This window comes from Ahaetulla prasina, chromosome 1, assembly GCF_028640845.1.
Source record: "Ahaetulla prasina isolate Xishuangbanna chromosome 1, ASM2864084v1, whole genome shotgun sequence".
Taxonomy (NCBI): Eukaryota; Metazoa; Chordata; class Lepidosauria; order Squamata; family Colubridae; genus Ahaetulla; species Ahaetulla prasina.
In genome coordinates, this window is record NC_080539.1 from 307,409,568 (window position 1) to 307,430,570 (window position 21,003).

A 21,003-nucleotide genomic window follows, 5' to 3' on the forward strand; every position below is an offset into this window, starting at 1 on the left:
AGTGACATATATGGTGAAGTTTCCTTAATTGCTTTTATCCTGAGATTTCTTGCTTGGATTGTAACGGCAGGTTCAGAGGCATTAGCTGGAGGAGCTGCAGAGCAAACAGCCTATAAACAAAACATTGAATATCAAGATCACGTCCCTGATTAATTTCATTGTTATACTCACAATAAACTATTACAACATTAGACAACACTAACAAGGTAAGACAGCCACTCAACCCTTTCAGTAAATACATTTTTGCTTTTGGCCCAAAACAAACACAGCCCATTGATTGCAGCTTTAAAAAATTGAAAGTTGGAATGTGAAAACCAGAATCTCCCATTTGTATTGCCTTAAGTGCAGGGCTGATTTTCTGAATCTCATGACTGAACCATAAACTGACCACCTGGATTAGATTCACAAACATGGTTAGCTTGCATTTATTTGTTTGTTTGTTCATTCTATATCTTTATTTTTGTAAACAACTCAAGATACAGAACATATCTAATACTTCTTTCTCCTAATTTCACAACAACAACAACAAGGGAGCCTCTGGTGGCTCAGCAGACTAAGTCTGTCTGTTATTAACACAGCTGCTTGCAATTACTGCAAGTTCAAGTCCCACCAGGCTCAAGGTTGACTCAGCCTTCCATCCTTTATAAGGTAGGTAAAATGAGGACCCAGATTGTTGGGGGCAATAAAAGTTGACTTTGTATATAATATACAAATGGATGAAGACTATTGCTTAACACAGTGTAAGCCGCCCTGAGTCTTCGGCAAAGCTGGCTGAGGGACTCTGGGAGTTGAAGTCCACAAGTCTTAAAGGGACCAAGGTTGGAGACCTCTGGTCTAAAGTCACCCAAATAGGCTTCCTGAAAGAGCTGGGCTTTAAGAAGTTTTTTTTTTAAATTTAGCAAAGAGCGATCCAGTCTGATCTCCATATAGGAGGCTGTTCCACAGTGTTGATGCTGCATTTTAAAAGAATTACAAATATTGGAGAAAAATTCCAATTACATATTTTCCTTTTAAGTGCATTGGTGTCATAGTTTCTCCTAAAAATCCATTGTGATTACTATATTTCCTGTTATTTCATTAAATACAAAAGAATCAGTCTGAAAGATGGTTAAACAAATAGCAGTAAGAAAGTCACTTTGGGTTTTTTTCTTGAGAACATTGTCATCCAACATTAGAGAAAGATTATATTTTTCAGACAAGTCCTAAACAGGAAACAATGCAGTTTCTCTCCCACCCCCTCCATTTTAAATTTTTAAAATTTCTATTTAATGGTTAAAGACAAAGAAAGCAGCCAAGATAGAAAAAGTTAGTATAACAAAAAAGGGGGGGAAAACCATTTGATATGTTATAGTGCTATGATCAACAAAAAGTTAATTAACAGACAAAAAGAAAAGTTCCACATAATAACTACTGATAGTGATATAATTGAATCCTTATGGTTATAAAATCTAATCTATATAAAACAAATTACTTCATCTTCTACTTTTTGGAACACAAAGATATTTTAGAAATAGATAATAGATGCATGCTCTGGATCCATTGCTTAAAAGGGACAGAATGATTACTTCCAATTAGGTAAAATTATCTTCTTTGCCATATTCCAGACTTGATATGGCCATAGCAATTCATGAACTGGGAAACCCCATGTTTTAAAAATATAGTTCAATATCTCCTTAACTGTGAGATTTCTTCCCAAAATCAAAGTGAATTCTAGTTATTTGAAACCAAAACAAGGACTGGACCAGATCATATAAGTTAAAGAACTTTTACATTTCTAAAATGTAAACACACAAAAAATGTGAAGTCTCGGTCTAGAAACTGATGGAAACTTCAAAGAAAGACCATAACTTTGCTTATGTTGAATCTTTATTTATTTAACTCCATATCACAAAGTGTTTGTGATCCTATGCCAAGAATGCTTTCAATACACTTTTAAAAGAGCTACTGTATGCGTGAGTACAGAACAAAATCTGACTTTGTATGGAATTAATACTAAACTTTTAGTTCTTCAGCTATAAAATAGTTGCCTTCTGCCCCTCTTTCCCTCCACCCCAGAGACAGCTGTCATGGATGGTGGTTGGAAGTTTTCTCATGCCATTTTATGATGTCAGTTCAACACAGTTTTCAGATTTGTCTGCATTCACCTTTGCAATTAGCTATGGGAATGCTTGAAAACATCAAGGGACAATTAAGTACTCCCAATACATCTAATTCCACGGGCAACCCAGTTCTTAAAAGTTATCTTGTTGAGCTGACATTATGCTGACCAAATCTGTGCTAAATTCAAATCCTTACTAGCCAGAAGGATTTCTTGGAACCATCACTGAATTCCTTGGATTAGAAATTATTTAGGACAACAACAACAACAACAACAACAACAATAGGCTTCCTGAAAGAGGCTGGGCTTTAAGAAGTTTTTTTTTTTTAAATCTAGCAAAGAGTGATCCAGTCTGATCTCCATATAGGAGGCTGTTCCACAGTGTTGATGCTGCATTTTAAAAGAATTACAAATATTGGAGAAAAATTCCAATTACATATTTTCCTTTTAAGTGCATTGGTGTCATAGTTTCTCCTAAAAATCCATTGTGATTACTATATTTCCTGTTATTTCATTAAATACAAAAGAATCAGTCTGAAAGATGGTTAAACAAATAGCAGTAAGAAAGTCACTTTGGTTTTTTTTCCTGAGAACATTGTCATCCAACATTAGAGAAAGATTATATTTTTCAGACAAGTCCTAAACAGGAAACAATGCAGTTTCTCTCCCACCCCCTCCATTTTAAATTTTTAAAATTTCTATTTAATGGTTAAAGACAAAGAAAGCAGCCAAGATAGAAAAAGTTAGTATAACAAAAAAAGGGGGGAAAACCCTTTGATATGTTATAGTGCTATGATCAACAAAAAGTTAATTAACAGACAAAAAGAAAAGTTCCACATAATAACTACTGATAGTGATATAATTGAATCCTTATGGTTATAAAATCTAATCTATATAAAACAAATTACTTCATCTTCTACTTTTTGGAACACAAAGATATTTTAGAAATAGATAATAGATGCATGCTCTGGATCCATTGCTTAAAAGGGACAGAATGATTACTTCCAATTAGGTAAAATTATCTTCTTTGCCATATTCCAGACTTGATATGGCCATAGCAATTCATGAACTGGGAAACCCCATGTTTTAAAAATATAGTTCAATATCTCCTTAACTGTGAGATTTCTTCCCAAAATCAAAGTGAATTCTAGTTATTTGAAACCAAAACAAGGACTGGACCAGATCATATAAGTTAAAGAACTTTTACATTTCTAAAATGTAAACACACAAAAAATGTGAAGTCTCGGTCTAGAAACTGATGGAAACTTCAAAGAAAGACCATAACTTTGCTTATGTTGAATCTTTATTTATTTAACTCCATATCACAAAGTGTTTGTGATCCTATGCCAAGAATGCTTTCAATACACTTTTAAAAGAGCTACTGTATGCGTGAGTACAGAACAAAATCTGACTTTGTATGGAATTAATACTAAACTTTTAGTTCTTCAGCTATAAAATAGTTGCCTTCTGCCCCTCTTTCCCTCCACCCCAGAGACAGCTGTCATGGATGGTGGTTGGAAGTTTTCTCATGCCATTTTATGATGTCAGTTCAACACAGTTTTCAGATTTGTCTGCATTCACCTTTGCAATTAGCTATGGGAATGCTTGAAAACATCAAGGGACAATTAAGTACTCCCAATACATCTAATTCCACGGGCAACCCAGTTCTTAAAAGTTATCTTGTTGAGCTGACATTATGCTGACCAAATCTGTGCTAAATTCAAATCCTTACTAGCCAGAAGGATTTCTTGGAACCATCACTGAATTCCTTGGATTAGAAATTATTTAGGACAACTAAAACTAAGCCCGGTCAATTTTATGTCAACATTTTGTACATCTCCATAGGTTGAATTTATTTATTTATTTGTTTGTTTATTAAATTTATATGCTGTCCATCTTGCCAAAAGGTCACTATGAATGGGGATTGAATGCAGTAATACTCATCTTTTTTAATAACAACAATAACAATCATCATCATCATCTTTTTTTGACTTCTTCTCCCCTCTTGCTTTTTTGTTTCCTCTGCTAGTAGATCTCTTTATTGTCAGTTGGAGTCTGTTGGGAAAACACAATGTTTTTATATTGCAGCAATAAACTTTAGCTAGAAAAATATTTGTGCCCTCCATCAAGATCCCATCCATTTAGCAAATTTTAGTCAGTCTGTGGTCCTATGCAATTCTTCTATTGAAGTCATGAAAGTCTTTCATTTGATGATGCTTATTGCATTATTCTTGATATAACCATATTAATATGGAAGTCCATAGATTAAAAATATCCAATTAAAAATGGTATGTAATGTTTGTAATCATTGATCATTTGAAAGAGAGTCTCTGCCCCATTTTTCTTAACATCAGATTAAATACAAAATACTACTCCTCTTTCTATCCTTTATCATAAAGGTACTGTTTTTGAGTAGTAACCAGATCCTTAAAATCTAAAAAGCTGATATTAGTTGGATTAAACTCAGCAGATGGTGATATCTGGCTGACCTTATCTGCTATGGTCTGATTAGCATATGGATGGAAAACTTCTTAAACATTTCAGGGTTATAGGTTAGACTAAGAGATTAAAATCAGTTCCCAACTGACAATCCACTTCAATTTTGCTGCCAAGAAAATGATATGAAACACCATGTCATGAAATCACTAGGAATCAAAGGCTACTTGATGGAAACTTTACTTTTTAGTGAAGTATAGACATTTCTCAGCTGTATACAGTTTGCATCTCAAAAAAAATGAGACATTTAGTGTAGTGTAGACATTTCCGAGCTGTATACAGTTTGCATCTAGAAGCAAACAAGTCAGGAATCCTGCCATATTGTCTAGCATAGTGTTTCTCAACCTTAGCAAATTTGCTGGCTGGGGAATTCTGGGAGTTGAAGTCCAGACATCTTAAAGTTGCTAAGACTGAGAAACACCAGTGTAGCATATATAACAAAACAAAGGAAAATGTATGCATACAATCTTGCCCAATAATATTTTCACATTTTAATATTCCATACCATCAAAAAATATGACTGGCATATTCAAGGATCTTCTTGGTATGATTGCCCAAGCATAGTAAGTTATTTTGTAGTATATTATAAAGAATATAAAGTAGCTGTTGTGTTAGAATGCAGCACTGCAGGCTACTTCTGCTGACTGCCGATTGCCAACAGTATCACAATTCGAATCTCACCAGGCTCAAGGTTGACTCAGCCTTCCCTCCTTCCGAGGTCAGTAAAATGAAGAGCCAGATTGTTGGGGACAATATGCTGATTCTGTAAACCACTTAGAGAGGGCTGTGTAAACTTAAAGCATTGTGAAGCGGTATATAAATCTAAATGCTATTGCTATATCACCACATTTGATACATGTTAAAGTATGATGAGTTTGATACATGTACAAACCATGGCATTTATTTTGATGCCAAATCAGCAAATAATTTAGGATAGTGATACAATATCTAATTCTGAATACGCATTATGATTTAGCACGCATACGTTTTCAACCTACTTATTGTGATCTTGAAAATGCATTCTTCTTAAACATACGCTTATCTTTAAATTCCTGACTACTGCCTTTGAGCACTGCCTAAATGTGCAAAGTCATTTGCAATAACCACATCCTCATATCGCTTGCTGGGCTGTAGCCAGAGGATTTGGTAACATGCTAATGCTCCTTCAATTGTGCATTAACTCTAATAATACAGGCATGTAAATTTGCAAGTGTTCTTAGACTGAGAAGTTTCTCTTGGTTCAGTTCAATCAGTGATAATCTCTGCTATTTCCAGCATAAAGTTGGACTGGATGTGGATACGAACATTGTGCAACTACCTCAAAAGTAAATTAAGAGCCACCCAAGTGATAAGAAAGTGAATGTGCTGACATAATGTTTCGAAAAAGAGATTGTTATGGGATAGTTGGTAGTGCATGCGGGCATGTTTAGTTATTAATGCTAACATAGAGATAAAGTATTTGATAAGAACACTGAAATTTGCCTAGGTTGTGTGCCTAGAAATGAAGAATGCTATTTAATACCAAGAATATCAGATACTCCTTTTAAAAAGCTTGCTGAAATCATGCGAGGGTGGAAACTGAATGCCAGCAACCCTATCACCAACCAAGAGTCAAACAATGAGGCATTGTAGACAAGCTGTGCAGTCAAGGATAACCTGCAAAGAAGCCATCAGTTAAACTCAGCTATGTTAAATCCCTTCTGGTTGCCCAACTGATTTGTTCTTTAAAATGTTCATGCAAGGACTAATGTAATGTTCGCACTGGTGAATTAAATAAGCAACAATTTAAGTTTAGAAACATTTGCAATATTTCATTAAACTATTTTTCGTTCTAAAGGAGGATCAGAAGATATTAGGGCTATAGCCAGATGTGGCATTAATTTCTGAGTTTCTACAAAATGCAAACTCTGACAGAATGTAAGAAAGTTTTCAACCTATAAAATCACACAATATTTTCAAAAAATTTCTTATCCTGTCACTTATTTTTTCTGATGTTGCTTCTGTCCCATTGCCTTGCCCAATTGCCTTTCACCTGCGGGTCATTCTGATCTGTCTTGCTGACCATAGATTTCTCTATGGGCAATCATGGCTGTGATCACTTATTTCACAGCCATTTAGATCTTGCATCTTCTGGCAAATAGCTAACCCTGGAGAAACATGATTTTAGGAGATTCCAAAGGGCTCTGCAGGTCTTAGATAGCTGAGATCCTCCATTGTTGGGATCATCAGGACCAAGAGCTGCTTACCAACTAAGTTACAAAGGTGGTTTTTCAGGAAGGAACTGAAAAAGCACCTTTGGGACAACCATGACCTGGATGACTGACAATCTCTACAAACTAAGTTACAACTTTTTTCCTCCTCTGTTCATTCTACACATTTTTCTGCAATTCATCCATCATCTTACAATCTTTGCACTCCTACTCAGTTGCTGTTGTTTTGCAATTGCTGATTAAGAGTTTAAAAGATTTCTTAAACTCATATTAACACAATGTACTTAGGAGATGGAAATGCTTGATGCATTCAGGATGGTGAGTCACAAGTTGCATGCAGGTTTACAAGCTATGAGGTCTGAGGAGGCATCCATCACCAAAGAATCTTGAAGCAGAACAATTGGCTGCAACGATATCCCAGAAATATTGGGGAATCGAGATTGAGCAATATTTGAATGAAAATAGACCTGGCTATATTTGTATGTTAAAATGTTTCTATTGCAAGATTTAGCTGCCCAAACCTTTAAGTAAGCAATCCAAATCTGTTATGTATTTTCTTCTTCAATTATAACTTTGGAATGAACCAATTGGTGACAGATTTAATGCTTCCCTCCACCCCACCGCCTTCCTCTGCTCCCCAGTACACTAGTGATTCAGTCATTACAATTCCAATATGATCTTCATGGTTCATACATTATTGGAGATTTTCCAGTCCAGAAGTCAGTGGGGTTTTTTTTGTCTTGAAGAACGCCTGCATTACTTTCAATGACGCATGGCAAGGTGCTGACTTGGTGACTTGGTGCCAACATAATCGGGAAACTCTTAGAATTAACTGCCAAATTGTAACATTAAGCTAATCAATTAATGGCTGAATGTAGTAGTCACATAGGATCAAAACATCAGTGGTTAGCTTTGCAACACTATTAATTGGAAAGCAAACATAACTTCGAGCATACCTTCCCAGAATATGAGCTGTGGATGCCAGCAAAGTTTTCTGTTCCTTAAGGACAGGCAAAAGCCTGTTTCAATGAAGAGATTGGCCTTCTGACTCCAAATTCTTCATCATTGAAACTACAGTAATCAGGTTCCCCAATGCTTATACAATCTTCCTGTAATTATTTCAATTTTTTCTCCCAATCCTACCACAGTTTGAGTTGTCCGTCTGATGCTTCTGATGGATTTGTTAATTGATCTGAGTTATTTTCTGTCTTCAAAATTAAGTGAACCCAGTTCTGGCTGTGATCTTTCAACACATGTGGACCAAAAATGAAGTAAGAAACTTCATATGACTACTCTGTTCATGGAAAATATTATGCAGCTTAAAAAAAGAAAAAGGAAACGCACCTGTCCTTTGTTTTTCATTTTGTGAATTTGATATAATTTTTTGCAATATTCAGATAGAAAATCCTGATAGATGGAAGAATGCATATCTTCAGCTTTACCATTTTGGAGAATCTAGCCAAAGTTTTTATTTTTCCTTAAATTTCTAGGATGCAGTTCAGTAATTTAATTAATAACAGTAAGCTATAGCATTAATACATTAATATGCTTCCTTGCTGACTTGCAATTAATGGGCATATTTTTATGAATGTACATGTAAGGGTGTTTTTAATAATCCAGAGAGCCTTCTATTCTGAATGCTCCACATACCAGTCATTTATTTTAGGAAGTCCCAGAAAGTTTATTTTGACTTTCTATTTGGTTCTTATTCTCTAATTGCATTTTGTTATGCTGGTTAAAATGTTTGTGTAATTTTAAGTTGACAGTACACATAAAAAATGCAAAACCAGATAAGACAAAGTTTGTAAGCCAGTAAAAACAGAGACATATTTATCAGTTGAGCCTTCTCCATTTTTGATCAGATTTGGCTTGTTTGTGATGTATATTGGGTTTTAGCAGATTTGTTGCAGAAACTGCAACAGGACACAATTTCTTTTTAATTTATTTCAGCAGTTTATATGCTGCTGAATACTGAAATAATTGTGAGTGGTCTCTATTGGGTAAAATAGAAAGAAAACAACCTGGGCTGGGAAGTGGCTCACCAGGCTAATGCAGCCTGTTATTAACACACAGCTGCCTGCAATTACAATTACTGCAGGCTCGAGTCCCACCAGACCCAAGGTTGACTCAGCCTTCCATCCTTTATAAGGTAGGTAAAATGAGGACCCAGATTGTTGGGGGGGCAATAAGTTGACTTTGTATATAAATATACAAATAGAATGAGACTATTGCCTTACACAGTGTAAGCTGCCCTGAATCTTCGGAGAAGGGCGGGATATAAATTCAAATTAAAACAACAACAACAACAACAACAACAACAGTGAATTGGGTTGAGAGAGAGTGACTGGTCTAAAGCAAGGGTCTCCAACCTTGGTCCCTTTAAGACAACACCACTACTGTTGCCAGGGTGAGTTGGGCAGTTTCACATTGTGGCTCTGCATTGTAATGGGCTCCAGCAGGAGGGGATCCTGTCTCTCCCATTGTGAAGCATGCTAAATTTCACTGCGCTGCACAAGACACTGCGAAAGCAGCAGGCAGGCCATGGAGGCGCAACAGGAAATGTACCACGATGAAGGCGGAATGCTGTATTCAGCAAGTGCAGGGGCGCTTTGCTTCCACACTAAGGCTCTGTTCATCGCCACCGCCAACACAGAGCAACAGCTCTTTCATTCCTCTGCCGCAAGAGGGCCACAGGATGCCACGGCAAAAGGATGAAAGAGCCACATGTGACTCTGGAGCTGCGGGCTGCCGACACCCGCACTATGCCATGAATTCTCCAAATAGTCAGGTCATAGCTGAAAGTACAAACCAGAATCATATCTATAGATCAAAGTATAAATATGCATCATATGGTCAAATAAAACACTAAAGCAGAGGTCTCCAACCTTGGCAACTTTAAGACTTGTGGACTTTAACTCCCAGAATTCCTCAGCCAGCAAAGCTGGCTGAGGGAGTTGAAGTCCACAAGTCTTAAAGTTGCCAAGATTGTAGACCTCTGCACTAAAGAACTGCTGGGGAAAATAGAGATGAAGATAATTAGTAAAAGTGATTTGAGAGATCAAAACTCACACAAAGATGAGGAGGATGAAGATCATCACCAAAATAGCCGCCAATTAATGACATATACAACCAAAATTTATAATCATGGCCAAAATATGGCTTTATTTATAATTCTTCTTATCTTCCCACTCTTAAATAAATTCTATTTACATAAATCCTATTTAAATATTCTACAAATGAAAGATTTGAGTCAAGAATTGTTTACAACTGGCAATCAAAACTTGGAATTGGCAAAAAAACAATTGTGCTTGGAAGTCCGAACATTCACATTAAAAAAAGCAATTATATCTACAAAGCATCCTCCCCAGTTCTCTAAAGACAGACAATCTCTTTCCAGCAATAGAGATATAATTTAGGATGTGAAATTAAATGAGCCAGACAAAATGAAGCAAGAAAACAGATGTTCAGGAAGTCCCTCCAAGCTTCTACATCACGTATGCAAAAATGTGTGATCCAACAGTGGAACTTGGGTGCACGTTCAAAATCTCCCAGTTTTTTTTGTTTTTTTTTTACAATTCCTTGCAGATATTAGCAAAAGAAAGAGGAACTAGTCTTGGTGCTATGATGACTTTATGACCTTACCATGAATCACATCAAAAAAATAAATAAATGGATGGCTAGGAATAAAATATCAGATAGATCTGAGAGGCAGGGGAGAGTCTTTAATGAACAAGAATGAACAAACTTATATGTAACAAATCATAAAATAAATCATCAAATGAATAAATAAAAACCCACTCCCATTGTGTTGGAAGTGGACTGGTCCTACTTTACGATCACTAAGCAAATTTTAATTTGAAAGGATTTCTGCCTAGTATTGAAGCCTTTCTATTCCCTGAAAAAAAATACACTGAATACTCTGAATACTCTGTTTCCTTAATTATTGTTGTTTACTGTTAGCTTATTTGTCTGAGTTGGTACCCTGTTCGTCAATGGATTTTGGGTTCATCCAAATGCACAATTCAGAAATAAATTCCTAAATAATGCTAATGCTTTCAAATGAGCTAGATGTCCTGAAATTTTCTGGATTTGTTGTGATAGTACTGACTGAGACTGGTGTTGATTACATTAGCACACATTCAGATGAAGGAAAGCTAAATATATATAATCAAGGCTGTTCTTTTTTACCCTTTTCAAAAACATAGTAATATTGGAAGGAAATCTTGAGAAATAGGATGCTTGGCATCCAAGCAGTTAACTCAGGGAAGTCAGGTGAGCCTTGTTAAGAAGAGGGACTACTATAAAAGATGTTTTACTTGAACCAACACATTTCCAAGAGACCAGAGTTCACTCCTCAATAAAAAAGTCAGAATTTGTATTGCATAGCAATTCTATTATTCTTGCCAAAAATTATATCCTATTTTTCCAATATGTGTTCAAATTGATTCAATATGTATATGAAGGTATCTTCTCTCATTTTATCTTCATGGCATCAGCTCTATCAGCTAGATGGAGTTGAGAGACTATAATTGGCCATAAGCCACCCAAAGAGCAACGTGGGTGAATATGGATTTGTGCCTGGGTCTTTCTAGACCAGTGGTAGTCAACCTGGTCCCTACTGCCCACTAGTGGGTGTTCCAGCTTTCATGGTGGGCGGTAGGGCTTTTGTCTGAAGCACTTTCCTTTTTTTTTAAATTTAATTGACTTAAAAAAAAATTTCATAGCATTATTTAAAAACATTTTGATTAGGTTTTCATAAAATTCCCCGTGACAATTTAAATTTCTGAAAATATACTATTTGTATCACCCACGCATACGTTTAGTTCACGTTACTTAAGTGAAACTAAATGGCGCTATAGTGAGACTGCAAACAAAAGAGCCTCGTCCTAGAATAGCTCACGCATCTCCCCCCACACCACCCAGCTGTAACAGACAAGCAGAGCTGGTAGCCACCCCACCCCAAACCCAATCCACAATGCGCGAGAGGCATGCGCAGACGACGATACACGGCACATTACTGTGGAACCAGTGGGCAGTTAGAAAATTTTACTACTAACAGAGATACAAAAGTGGGCGGTAGGTATAAAAAGGTTGACTACCCCTGTTCTAGACTATGTCAATTTCAATCATGACATACATATCTCTGTTTCCCATTGGAAGGAAACTAAAGCTCAAAAAAGGCCAATTTAGCATGCAGTATCTTAACAAGGCGTCTCCTGCAAGTAGATAGGTGTGTGAGTATGTCTGAAATGCATTATAGGCAAATTCCAGGAACAGGAGCATCTATAAGGCATGTGCATCTGGCCTTCAAGCTTGTTTGCCTGCTGATCGCTCAAAAATATCCCATTTTGTCATTCACTCCTAATCCATCTTCTTTAACAATAGCAACAGGCAAGATATTGCAACAAATCACATATGGGAAAAAGCATGACATACCTTTAATATTATTCCTGGAAAATAGCTATTAATAAATTATATGTTGCTAGTTTAAAACTGAATATGAGAATAGAATGTAACGTAATCAAATGTGTCACCTAGAAATACAGAGATTATTTCCGTATTTAAATCTGACTTTTACTGTTTGCTCATTCATATGCCAGGATTATAGATGGCCAAGAGGAAGTGGGTAGTAATTGAAAGGATTTTGCAAATCAGTCTAACTCAATCTTCCCCAGATTGGTGACCTCCAGCTGTGCTGAACTTCAGCTTTCATAATTCCCAGATAGGAAGTTAATGTTTAGCACATACTAGACTGAGGATGGTTGCTGTAACTTTGTTTTCTATTAATCAAGTCTTTCTATTAATCAAGATATTTTGCAATATCTTTTTAAAGTATCCAGAAGATATTATTATTCTAAACTGCGATTTTGCTTCTAGAATTCCTGGTAACTTAGTTTAGCTCAAAGCATTGGCTCACATGCTGAATAAAAAACACATGACATCAAAGCATTTTTTAAAAATCCACCAGATTACTATAGTGTTATTAATGTTATTAATTTAATTTAATAATTTAATTTATCAGCATAATATTTTTGTGGGTCTATTGAAAGGTAAATGCCACTGAGAAAATAAGTGCAGATGCATAATTTCTGTTTAATCAATAGTAACTATAGTAACACTACAAAATTATCACAGGATTGCACCTTTTACTACCTTGTGAATCTGGCCATACTGTAGAAGAAGGAGCTCTGAAAAGCCATGAGATTTTATTATAAATAGAGTGCATAAAGACTGGGCTGACTGATATAATGAAAATATCCAAAAAAAAAGGTAGATTGAACATTTATTTTATTCAGGTGAAAAAGAGCAATAAAATACATGCAGTTGTGGAGCTCTTGCCTCACAATAAGGAGGTTGTAAGTTCGATCTTAGGTAGAGGCAGATGTCCTGCTTGGGCAGGGGTTGGACTAGATGACCTGCAAGGTCCCTTCCAACTCTGTTAATCTGTTAAATCAGATGAAATACAGGTGTTTGTTTTGCTTGGGCCTGACTTCCCTTTAGTAGCAACGTACATGATCCTTAACATAAAGCAACATATAGTAACAGGCAAAGGACTCATGGAGCTAAGACTTCTGTTCTACGTAAGCCTGGCTCTCTCAGACATCCAATCAGCCCTTTGTGAACATCACATAGCCTGGGAACAATCTTTAATTTTTAATTATCTCTTCCAAGATAGGTGCCTCATTGCCTGCATTACATGTTGTTTCATATCTCTTCCGCCTAATTATTTTATATGGAGGCGGCAAAATTATACCCTACAGAAAAGGAGCTTCACAGGAGGAAAAGCTCTTTTAAACATTTTTGTTGTTTGGATGAACTGGGTAGCAGCAGGAGACTGTTTTGAGTCATGCACTAATAGGGCAAAAGGCACATGCTCCATGTTGATGCTTCTTCCTTTGAAGTCTTACACAACCCAATACAGTCTGGCTTTCCCTGGATTTAATAAAGGTTTTGAGGATTGCGGTTGGCCATGCCACTTTACTCCAATATTCCTGCTCGCCAGACCTCATAAGGGCTGCATTATTAAAGATATGATTGCTTAAAATAATGACTGTGGGTCTCCAGTTTTCAACGCCGTCTGCCCATATTGAATTATCAGTTTTTAATATTCTTTTAATAGATGATTTTTAATATACATTATTCTGTACTTTTAATTGTTTTCATGCACTCTAACTTTATTTGAAGTTAATATGTTGAATAGCTTCATGTAAAAATAATAAACTGATTTTGTGATATGGGCTACTGTACATCAATGGTGGGTTTCAAATTTTTTTTACTACTAGTTCTGTGGGCTTGGCTTGGTGGGCATGGCATGGCTTGGTGGGCATGGCAGGGGAAGGATACTGTAAAATCTCCATTCCCTCCCCATTGCAGGGGAAGGTTACAGCAAAGATTCCCATTTCCTCCTGATCAGCTGGAAATTGGGAGGCAGAGAATAGATGGGGGTGGTGCCAGTCAGAATTTTTACTACTGGTTCTCCGAACTACTCAAAATTTCCACTACCGGTTCTCCAGAACTGGTCAGAACCTGCTGACCTCTGCTGTACATATAACTCTACACATATAACAATCAGGAATGCTGATTGCTCTAGGGTTCCTATTCATATAGAGAAGGTTCTACATATTTAACAGTGAAAATGTGACTGTCACTGGGGAGACCCAAAAACCAAGTCAATCTGAAATGTCTTGACTGGTGGGTAGGAGAATCTAGGTTCAAGTGAATACTCATGTGCCCACTTGAACCCAGAAGGAGTGAAGGGACACAGATAGAAGATAATAAAAATATTACATGTTTTAATGTACCTCAGTGCTTGTTGTTCTTAATGCAAAAGATTAAAAGACAATTATTTTGGAAGCTATTCATAAAATGATGCTCCAGTTTATTTAATAGTAAATTTATTCTATAATTTTTGTGACTGATGGCCTTAAGTTTCTGACTCACTGACTCACTGAAGGGAAAATGGCTACTGATGGGAAGAACAAAATGTTCTTTGTATTTTATTCCTGTTTATTAGTGCTTGGGCATCCTAGGATGAAGAAGGAAGAGCTTGGCTGAATGCTGAGGAAGGTAACCATACACTTGGATTTTCCCAATAGGAGAATGTTTTTCAATCTCGGCAACTTTAAGATGTTTGGGCTTCAACTCCCATGGCTGCTGGGGAATTGTGGGAATTGAAATCCATGCATCTTTAAAATGCCAAGGTTTGGAAATACTGCACTAGGCTGCATATCACTGAATGTGCATCCATACATTAGATTTTTTTCTCTCTGCACTTATGGAACTTTCTTCAAAACACTCTTAATTACCATATTTTTTGGAGTCGAAGACACACCTTTTTCTCCAAAAAAAGAGGGTGAAAATCTGGGTGCATCTTATACTCCGAAAGTAGCCCACGCAGCTTCTCAAACGGAGGTTTCAGAGGCTGAAAAAAGCTTCAGAAAAGAAGCCCCCGAACAGAGCTTCAGAAAAAAAAGCCCCCAAACAGAGCTTCAGAGGCTTTTTCCCCAAAGTTCTGTTTTGGAGGCTTTCAGAGGCAGAAAAAAAAAGGCAAAAAAAAAAAGCAAGGCACACACCTCACAGCCACAACCTGCTCCTAAAATTCACCTCTGGGAGCAGCTGATTGGGGGTATTCCGGGAGGCCAATCCACCTGCCAATCAGTTTTTTTCTTATTTTCCTCCCCAAAAACTAAGGTGCATCTTATACCCTGGTGTGTCTTATACTTTGAAAAATACGGTATACTACACTTTTCAGCAGGATGAAATAAGGCCATGGATGGACACCTTTCTGCTTTCATGATTAAGCAATGTGAAATAAGAAATCCTTGGTGATTTTTTGCAAATGCCCCAGAAACATATCACTGATTCAGCTCCATTATCTGTGAAATTTTCAGTAAATACAGTATCGATGCTAATGTGGAAAAATATTAGCTGTTTTTTGTCACAAGAGAAATGTCCCATGTGGTTAAAGTCCCTTAAAAAAAGTAGTGGCATGATATGACTAGGAGTGTGGATGTCAACCCCTTGGAAGGGTTTGTTCAATGGCACTGCCAGAATCCCCAGTTTGTTGCGTTCCATAATTTTTTTCTTTCTCTTGGCAGAATTTGAAGAAATTTGGTAGACTTTCGGAAGGCATTGGTGCCAGTGTTTCTAAAAGAACAGAATAACAGAGTTGGAAAGGACCTTGTGTCATGTTACGAGTAACGCACCCATTGTAAATAGAACTCCAAGGCAGGTAGATTCCTCAAAGTACATGTTTATTGGATACAGCATATTGGCAGAATTGGTGAAAACCAACACTAAAGGTTCCCACAGTTTTAGCCTAATCAAAAGAGTAAAAATCCTCTCTCCCAGGTGTGAACAGTCACATTGTCCAATTAATGTAGCTGGCAGGCTCCTCTCCTCCTTCAACAGCCACCTGTTATGATGATCTTGGTTCCCACAGGAAAACTTTTTGTTTTGACTGTTAGCCAGGCTAACTACCTCCCCCCTCCGTCCCCCCTCTCAGGTTTTGTGGCAACTATGAGGCAGCACAAGATGGCTTCAGCCAGGTTCACTTCAGAGTTGATACTTTGGATATCTTCTAGTCCAATCCCCTGCTTAAACAGGAGACCCCATACCATTTCAGACAAATGGATGTCTTCTTACATCCACAACTTCTGAAGACAAACGGTTCCACTGGTTAATTGTTCTAACTGTTCTAATAAGGAAAATTTTCTCCTTATTTATACCTTGGTTCTCTCCTTGATTAATTTCCATCCATTGCTTCTTGTTCTGTTTTTTGATGCTTTGGAAAATAAGTTTAACCCCTCTTTTTTGTTTTTCTTTGTATTCAACAATAGCTTTCTAGCTATTGTTGGATTACCACTGGCCATTTTTCCTACTGGTGCTAGGAGTTGAAATTCAGCAATATCTGGACCACATGTTCCCAATTCAGCTTTAAAATCATCAGTGGATATAAAAACAATGAATATGTATTTTGTTTATAGCTCTCCAACAACATGGATATTTGGGTTGCTTGTTGTAACAACATGTTCATGGAACAATATTTAAGAATATTGTTGAAGATCAATGGAGAAGAGAATAAGAGGTATGGGTTAAAAGAAGGGTATGTAGCAAGTTTATTTACCTATGGCAGAAAAGTACATTGGATTGCTGCTTAATGGAATTTGGAAATTTCACCTAGTGGTCCGTATGGTGAGCTGAGTACTAGTGAGGAAAATAGGCAGGAAACAAAACTCACATGACAGATATTAAATTTATATCATGTCAATGTCTATTCATTCCCAGACTCAATCAAAGTGCTTTCTTTTGATCACTGAAATCTTACATAATATGTGACTGACCAGGTTCCTTGAGAATAAATTGCCTTCGTATGGAAATATCTGAAAGTTAAGCTATACAATGCTAGAAAGATACCTGTTCCTTTGTCAACGGATAGCAAGAATTGTATTTTACTTTTATTATGTTTACTTCCCTACTTGAGTTGTAAAGACAGCTGATACATAATTAAAAGTAATTTGGTTCTAAACAGAACATAGAATCATAGGGCTGGAAAGGATCTTGGAAGTCTTCAAATCCAGCCCCTTGCTCAAGGTAGAAGACCTTATACCATCCTGATCAAATGGTTGTCTAGTCCATATTTGAAAACCTTCAGTGATGGAGGATACACAACTCTGGGAGGCAAACTCTTCCGTTGTTTAATTGTTCTCATTGTCAGAAAATTTGTCCGCACTTCTAGGTTTGATCTCTTTTTGACAAGCTTCCACCCATTACTACTTGTCCTCTCCTTTGGTGCTTTGGAGAATAAGACAATCCCCTCTTCTTTGTGACAGCCCCTTAAGTCCTGGGAGACAGTTATCATGTCCCTCCTGATCCTTCTGGCAAAGGATTAGGTGAAGATATGGCAAAAAAATATTACTATATCAGAGAATTATTTTTATTAATAGATGTAGTTAATCAGATATGTTTTGTAACAACCAAATGCCTTGTCTTTGAAAAATATACATGTTGGTTTTTTTTAGTGAAGGCTATTGAATGAACCATAGGCCACATTTGGATGATCACAAACCCACAGATCTACTTTTGTTGTTGTTAGTTGCAAAGTCATGTCTGACCCATCTCGACTTCATGGACAACATTTTCCAGGCCTTCCTGTCCTCTACCATCCTCTGGAGTCCATTTAAGCTCACTCTGACTGCTTCAGTGACTCCATGCAGCCACCTCGTTCTCTGTCGTCTGCTTCTTCTTTTGTCCTCAATCTTTCCCAGCATTAGGCTCTTCTCCAGTGATTCCTTCCTTCTCATTAGGTGGCCAAAGTATTTGGGTTACAGATCTACTACTTTTAGACATTAAGATACTTTATATGAACAAACCTGTTCTTCTTCTGTTTGTCCATCTTATTGCTCATTCTTGAATCAAAGAACCAGTCAATGAACAAAGAACAAATTTCTTTTCAATTGACTACATTATTATATACACAAATTGTGTAGAGTACAAATGTGCATGCATATGAAAAAATTCTTCCTAATATATATTTGTGTAATGTGAAAATCAGATGCAGCCTTCTGTAGCGTTCAATAAATAGTAAGAAAATAAGAAATAGTAATACAGCTTTTAATTTGTAATTAATCTAAACTTAGCAAACTTTGAGTGAAAAAGACAGTGTCTGGAAAGTTTAGTGAAATTCAGTCCATTTTTAAAGGAAATATGTTTATTTTAAGAAGGCAATATTAAAAGCAAACATTGTTTCATTTTTTACTACCAACTACTGGAAAGTCTATAGTTCAGAAGAGTGACATATTTTTAACAGGGAAAGGATAGATCCTGGTCCAAGCCTTTCTATCAGTTTCTGCTATATTTAGAAAGTAAGAACCTCAAAAACGATAAAAGTTTCCTTAGAGGTTGAGCTCGAATCCAAATGACTTCATAAACACATCAGTTGATTTTATTTGGCAGCCATACAAACACCATAAAAGTGGTCTGCCACTGTTTTCTTCTGAGATGTTTACCGAATACTCAACCTCACCTAAAGCTCTGGGAATTATGGAGGTGCCTCATCCAAGTACTAATCATGTCCAGTCCTGCTTTTGATCAAAGGGAGATTGACCTTCCTAACCACTTCAGGAGGTTGCCAAATTTTCAGAATTGTCTAGACCACATGGAATCTAGGAGGCATTCACTCTGGATAGAAGAAAGAAGATTTGTTCAGGAGGAAAAAAAATATGTAGGGTAAATGTACCATAGGCCTTTCTCCTTCAGAAGAACATACACAGTTGGCCTACCATTTGCACAAAAAGTTTTTTTAAAAAAGAGAGAAATGACTGTAGTGGGACAAAGCATTGAAATACACATAATGAAGAGCCATACTTATCACATTTATTTGTTTAATTTACGGGCCCTCTCATCTCATATGCATGACTCTGGGTAGCTAACCATTAAAAACAGAATAAAAACATTATGAAAAACAACCATCGATGCCTTACTTCTCAGATTGTCTCTTTTGATATTAATGTAGTCCCACTTCACAGAAAATAATAATAATAATTTAGAGATTTTTTAAAAAATAAAACCAAGAGAAAGGAAGCTTTGCGCTATGGGTAGGAAATAGCAAAATGATGCCCCCTGGAAGAAGTAAGTCTTGAAAGGCATAAAATTCTAGGGTGGGGGATAATTCATTGGCTTAATGGGGTATTCTTGAGTCAGTCCAGAGGTGGTATTCAGCAGGTTCTGACCAGTTTTGGAGAACTGGTAGTGGAATTTTTGAGTAGTTCAGAGAACCGGTAAATACCACCTCTGACTGGCCCTGCCCCCAGCTATTCTCTGCCTCCCGAGTCCCAGCTGATCAGGAGGAAATGGGGATTTTGCATTAACCTTCTCCTGGAGTGGGGAGGGAATGGAATTTTTACAGTATCCTTCACTGCAACGCTCACCAAGTCACACCCACCAAGCCATGCCATGTCCAGCAAGCCATGCCCACAGAACTGATAGTAAAAAATTTTGAATCCCACCACTGGATCAGTCACAAGATTCTTGAAACAACAACACAACCAACAACTATTAACCAGTGGAGATCAAGACAGCCTGGCAACTTAGTATAAAATTATTATCTGTTGTGACCGAGGCCCAAGTAGTGATTACCAAACACAATAAAGGCCTGAACAAACTTATTTTATTAAAACAGCTGAGAATTAATCCATTCTCAGCTTAGTCCAAAACAAATTCTTAATAAACAGTCTTGCGGCCTTATCACCAACCTTTGTTGTCTTTGGCAACCTGCCAAAGGCTTTTCTTGGCAAAAACTGCACAAAATTCAAGAGATGCTGACAAGAAGTAATGGCTCATTGCTGCTCTTTTAAGCCTTATGGGAGTGGCCTTATTCCCGAGTCGTCCTTTTTGCTTCAGCTGCTCTTGCCTTCTGGCAGCTCTTCTCATGCGTGCACTAGGAACAGGCTCCTCCTGTTCCTCTGCCTCTCTACCATCTGCTTCTGGAGGCTCCAGAGTACGCGCATCGCTCCCAGATGGCCCTGGCCCCATCTCTGCCTCCAATGCAGAGCCCTCATCCAGGCCTTCCCTTGACTCCAGGACTGGGCCATCATCCTCCCCCACCTCCTCACTGTCTGATCTGTCTCCAGGTCCGCAGGCTGCTGGCGGACCACAACATTTTCCAGGGCAGCAACTAGCTTTAGAGGGAAGATGATTGCCGGGTTCTTCAGCCATTTCTGAGCAAAGACCGTCATTAGATTGAAGAAAACTGGTGACCATCTGTTCTGAAGAACTTAAGACAGCTTAGGCTGTTGTAGGATTCATTGGTGTTGTTTTTTTTAACTTGGGACATACATTGAGGTATACAGTATTATAAATACCTGAAGTAAAGGATTTATTTTCATTGGCATTCCTTATTTTCTGTGATTTCACCTTTCAAAACTTTATAGTCATCATCATCATCACCATCCATTTCCATGCAGCTTAGACAGCTATAAATTAAAGATTTAAACTATTTCCAATATAATTTATTACCCAAAACAGTGGAACAGAGCCACTGATGATCATTTCACATGTATCGCAGAAAGAAACAAAGAGCTTTTATTTCTCCAAAAATGAGACCAGACAATTGTGTTGGAAATGATTAGACGAGACAATCTTTCTCTTTCTAGTATTTTCCTGTCTTGAGAAACATTGTGTGAAATTAATTTACTTTTC